Source organism: Acartia tonsa, chromosome 5, assembly GCF_053477335.1.
Source record: "Acartia tonsa isolate MP-2025a chromosome 5, ASM5347733v1, whole genome shotgun sequence".
Classification (NCBI taxonomy): Eukaryota; Metazoa; Arthropoda; class Copepoda; order Calanoida; family Acartiidae; genus Acartia; species Acartia tonsa.
Window position 1 is genome coordinate 17,375,608 of NC_137264.1, and position 6,000 is coordinate 17,381,607.

The 6,000-nt window shown below is 32.8% G+C and overlaps 1 protein-coding gene across 6 annotated transcripts in view; it reads left to right on the plus strand.

Moving 5' to 3' along the window:
- LOC145318889 (proton channel OtopLc-like) overlaps positions 1–362 on the plus strand; it is a 101,459-nt gene extending 101,097 nt beyond the window's left edge. For all 6 annotated transcript variants that reach the window (XM_080160562.1, XM_080160563.1, XM_080160564.1 and 3 more), the window contains one exon: positions 221–362. The gene's annotated coding sequence lies outside the window, so the exon portion shown is untranslated. The remainder of the gene's footprint in view (positions 1–220) is intronic.
- Positions 363–6,000: the final 5,638 nt, after the last annotated feature.

Sequence of the window (6,000 nt, forward strand, 5' to 3'; positions counted from 1 at the left end):
AATTTTAAACAGTTTTCATTTTATTCAATTAATTATTTCTAAAGGATTGAAAATGGACTTACCATAACCCCTTGGCTTTTTTATTCAGAACTCAAAGTACAAATGAATATTTTATCTTTAAAGGGCTCAAGAATTACATCAAGTCACCATGTGTTCCCTCCCTTTGTAGAAAAACTTTTATTTCCTAATGCACACATCACAACTTACACCATGCTGCCAGATTACGAGCACTTTGTTGACAACCGGCACCGTCGTCGCCCCGCCTACTCTACCCTGACCGAGAACGACACCAGCTCTTGCTCCCAGCACACGGCACACCACCACCACCATCACAACAACAACCACCCACCGCCGCTGCCCAAAAGGAATGATTCACAATTTTATTATCATTTGCACTTGCACATATTGATTGATTGATTGTAGTTACTCTAAAATTTATTTTGTTCATTTTCGTTTTTGATGACAGAACACTTGTAGTGTATTATTCTATGTATTCTTTGTTTTTGTCTGTAGCAAAATATTTCGGAAACATCAATTTTAAATTGGTTGTACTTTTCATGTAAGCTTTATAATTATCTTGGGAATGGGATGGTTTTAAACTATTTTCTTGAGCTCACCCAACCTTCAATAGTTGCTAAGGGCGAAGCAACAAGTCAAAGCGTTTAACTTTTTGGATACAATTTCTTATTTGTATTTTTGTTTTAATGGTCAAATGCAAAATGAATATATGTAGATATGTGTACACTATAAAAAGGCTGTCATTTAGAATTTAAACCCTTCTTAATTTTTTTTGAAATTCTTTGGCTATTCTGAAATACTAAGTTGTATAGGGTCGTTGTGTCTTAAGCAAAAGATCTTTTAAATGACAGGTATGTGTATAACAATTTCCAAGAGTTCAGGCTGATTAAATCAAAGGGCGCATCCGCAATAATACTTAAACATACTTAGATACTATGTTATAAATATTGGGTATTAAGACTGATAATAATTGATGATGTTTTTACAGTTGACATATACCTATACCTATATGATTTCAGCTTATACCAATAACGAAATAAATTCGGAAAAAATCACGAAACCTATACGTGTTTTTTCAGCTGTCGTTGGGGGGCAACACATCGTAAAATTGACGACCTCTCCATTTGCCCCCCAAATATTATTTTAGATTTTTTTTCGCTTGTTGGTTATACCTTATACCCGATATGATTTAATCAAACAATCTAAATTTTGAACTATATGTATTTTACAATATCTGTTTCAATATGCAATCTATAGTATGGGGATCTGCCAAAAAAACGGATAGATATTTATAAAAATAACTAGTTTTATAGTTATATTTTGACACTTTTTTAGGGTTATTTACCCTAAAACGTGTTATTTGGACAATAGAAAAGTGTAACAGTAAAAAAAAACAGCATAATTGTGTTTTGTCAGTCTTTATAAATACTGTTGATTCCATATTTTCGACATTTAATGTCAACGGTTCTAGGATTACGAGACCATTTAAAGTAAAGATTTTTATTACTGATTAAAAACATGTTATGCTAATGCTAATGTCGTATGGGTGAGTTGTACCTGGACTGAACAGTCAACTTGTCAACTCAAGGCCAGACTCTTGGTCCTTCACCTCATACCCGTGGTACAGTACATTACAGACAACCAACTCTCTGTGATGCACGACCTTTGTCTGAGAAGTCCTAACTGTGCATGGTAACGAGTTGCGCCTGTTTTGGGCCAAGGCATTCCCCCCCTCTAACTATTCACGTCGCGCATCTGACATAGTAGCAGTGGGAACCATTTTTAACGTCTTTAGTTATGACGCGGTGTCGGACCGAGATTCGAACCTAACACCTTCCCGACGACGAGCGGATGCGCTACGTGTTGAGCCACGGTCGCGGGTTAAAAACATGTTACAGCCCTATCAGGTTTTTGTAGCTTGTCAATTTATTTTTCATAATACACATCTGTATCCCTAAAATTTGATATTAATTATGATAGATTTCAAAATTAAATTTCATGCATTTCCAACAACTATGAACAAACAATATTTGAAATAGGGATAAATCATTTTTACATTCCCAATGATGATGCACAAAATTACTGTAGCGTAAAATAAGTGGCAAAAACGTTTAAACATATTAAACCAACCAATTACAATTCGCTAAAGTTTCTAAAGCCAACAAATAAGAAACGTTATTATAAACATTTGGGACTAGTGTAATAAACAGCTTATTGTCCCTCTCTCTCTCTCTCTCTCTCTCTCTCTCTCTCTCTCTCTCTCTCTCTCTCTCTCTCTCTCTCTCTCTCTCTCTCTCTCTCTCTCTCTCTCTCTCTGAACATAATTAGTAAAAATTCCTGGCGGACACAGAAGCCATCCAAAATCTATTTAACTCGTTGTCCACTTTTAAAGGTATTTATCTTTACAAATATTGAAATAAATTTAATGGTTACTAAAACAAGATTTAAAGCATATAATTTTTCCAAAATCAATGGTCTAAAAACTAAAAATAATATGTTGATTTATTTTATCCATCTACTGTTAAATCCAACCTACAATGCACAGAGAAAATTAATTTATAATCTATGTGTTCATATTGTACTATCATACCATATGATACATATGGAATAATATTATACTTTAAACTATTGTTAAAAAAGTACAGTTAATTTAACAGTAATATTTACTTTAAAAGCAACCTGGCTGCAAAGTAAAGCCAAATAAAACATTATGTTGCGCGGCTGCCAAAGATAATTTTACTTAAGTTTCATCTTGTGTGGAAGGTATGTTTAATTTAATAGAAAATAAAATAAAATAATTTTCATTTTAAAACTAAAAATTTAGTTTTTAAGCTGGACCAGCTGAAACAAAGATTTTAGAGGTTTTATGTATTCTACAAATATGTGAATGGTTTATTGGATTAGAAACTCTATTTTGGTTCCAGCGCAAGGCCACTCGCTATACTATGGACCTGATGGGCAGCTTATGCTCCAATCAGGTAATCTTTCATAAATTTATCTAACTAGCTGATGATCCGATAAAGTAATTTACAAGCAAGGGCACCCGTATTAATACGGTCTTGGCGGTCAGCTAACGATACAATCTGGTAATATACTTGTGTGTCTGACCATATTTCTGTATGTGTATCTGTATGTTTATAAATCTGTATGTCTGTATGTCTTTATATCTAGGAAATAACTGTATATATGGACTGGCTAGAACTAGCTCCATACTATACATCTATCTATTTAATCATTATATATCCATCTATCCTATCTATACTGACTATAAAGTGCCCCTTCTTATCTTTACATACTAGCGGCTACGCCGTTAGAGGCCTCTAGTGGCACTGAAAATGTTTTTTTTATTTCGTGTCTATGTTGTGTTCAAGTTTCTTGAATATTTTTTTAAAAATTCGTTTAAGTCTTCTTATATTAAAAGAAAATTAGATTTTTTTGTGATTTCTCTCAGGAGGGTGGAGGGGGGGGGAGCGGCTGACGCCCCCTCATTTTTATTTTTAGTTAAAAACAATTTAAACAATTTTTGTTTGGAGGGAGGGGGAATTTTTTCTAGGGGCGATTTCTCTTGGGAGGATGGTGGTGGTGCCCTCCCCCAAAATAGTTATAAACCTTCCCAGGACCTATGAGAAGCTACCCTGTAAAGGAGAACCGGAACGGTTCAGCGGTTAACGAGATCCTTCGGTACAGACAAACAGAAAGACATCCTTTTACTTTATTATAAGGATATCTATTTATCTACTTTACTTTCTATCTATCTAATCATCCATCTATCAATCTTTCCTAGGAGATAATAGTATATCTGGATTGGCTAGAAAGAGCTCCCTCCCTGCACAGCTGTCCTACTCACCAAGCCTGTTGGTAACACATGAACTCAACAGAGCCAGGCACACGCCCCTCTCGGAGGTAAGGAAACGTGGAATGTTGGAGCTGTAATATGCAGATAGATAGAGGGGATAATGGACTGTTTAGTGTTTAATACACTATGCACTAAAGTTTTATAAAAACGTTTTCTTATTCGTTAGCTTTCCAACTTTAGGGAATTTAGTGAATTTTGATTGGTTGGTTTATCAATTTGAGTGTTTAAAAGTTTCAACCACTAATTTTAATCCACAGAATGGGTAATTATGTGTATCATCATTGGCGATGTACATCAATTTATCGACCATAGTCTTTTCCCTTTAGATCCTTGGGTGATATAGTATTCTAATGTATAGAAATGAGATAAAACTATAAAGGATGTAATGGAATGTTTTTTGGTATGTCATCATATCAAAAGCCAGTATCATATTCCTAATCATACTTCCCAGCTAGACCCGTCTACCTAAACCTTCAGGGCTATTCCTTCTACCTGTTTATTAGTATTCTTGTAATTATTTACTATTCCTTTTATTTAATGATAAAAGTGACAATACTAAAAATCAAAACGATGGGGTGATCGTATCATGTCAAAGTGCGTTAAAATTGTAATGTTGAAATATTGTTCTTATTATTTCATGATGGTTGTAACAACTCAAAAAAAAAAACGAAAGGTTGTTACTCTTGTGTGAAATTTCAAAAAAAACACACACATTAAAGACTTTACTTGAAGCTTATCTGAAGCTACAGAAAAACTACTAACTATATCAAATAGCTATACAAAATCAAATAATCAAGAAAGCTTAAGTTAAAATGCTAAATTCGTCATTCTTAAGAGAAAAAAATTCGCACTGTGAAATTTCACTTATGCTTTACGAAAAAAAGGTGTGCAAAAAAAGTTTATAAAGAAGGGGAAAAGTCGCACATGAAGTAAATAAAAATATGCTATACTGCTGTAAACTTGCAGCTCACTGAAATTGCATACAACAAGAGTAATTATATTGCAAAAATCGCATCCTTTTTCCTAGAATTATACAACTTTAATGAGCAGAGTATTCAATAAATGGAAATTCGAAGAAACAGAAAAGGGCTAGAAAAATAGCATAAAACCATCGCAAAATCTATGTAAAGCTTTACTTAAATAGAGAACCCAATCGGTTTAGTATTTTTAAGATCTTCGGACTACTTTATTTTATAATAAGATATAAATAATAAATATCAACGATAAAATCTGTATAGCTTTAAAGACATTGAATGTTGTACTTACAAAGAAATAGCATTAAAAGAAAGAATTTAAGATAATATCTTTGTCTTTCTTTTTTACTACCTTTATTTTTCTTAAAATCTCTTTTTTTTCCTTACTTTCTGGGGACAATGGACACTGGTACCCAAAGTTTAATAAACAAAATCACCCATTAGTTGGCTCAAAAAGTTGGGTACTTTTATTTCATCTTAATAGGGTAGTACAAACCTTTAGCGCCAAAAATTTCCATGAACAGTTTTATATAAACAAGTGAGGTAATTATGGTGCACCAATGGAATAAGCATGCAATAATTAGCTGCTATTCAAGATAGGTGTGTGAAAGTTCTATGCTACTGTAGATTTATTATATCATACTCATAATATTCGCTACTTTATCCCTGGTATTTTAGGCTATTTAAAAGTAAAAAGCACTCAAACTATTGAGTCTTCTATAATTCTAATTATATGTAAAACTTAATGGCATCCTGTATTAAAGAAAGACAACGTGTGAGTTAATTTATATATCTAAGTTTAGTCTAAATGTCAAAAGTAAAGAAACAAAAAACTTACAGATTTGTCTTTTAACTTTGGCTATTGAGTATTAAGAATGTGTGTGCAAGCATCCAAAATAGATAGACAATACATTTAAAATAACATTAGAGTGCTCAACTAGTCAAATATTATTTCAATTATGTCCCCTTTTTTTCTCAGGAAAAACTAAACTATTGGAATTCTATAAGGGAGCCTACATAATTTGGGATAAAACGATGGACAATCAATTAATATAAATAACCCGTGATTTTAAATTACCCTTACTAGGTTAAAATTATTGGTTGAAAAGTTTAAACTCTTCTTGTTTTTTAAAGCAACCATTAAAAATTTAA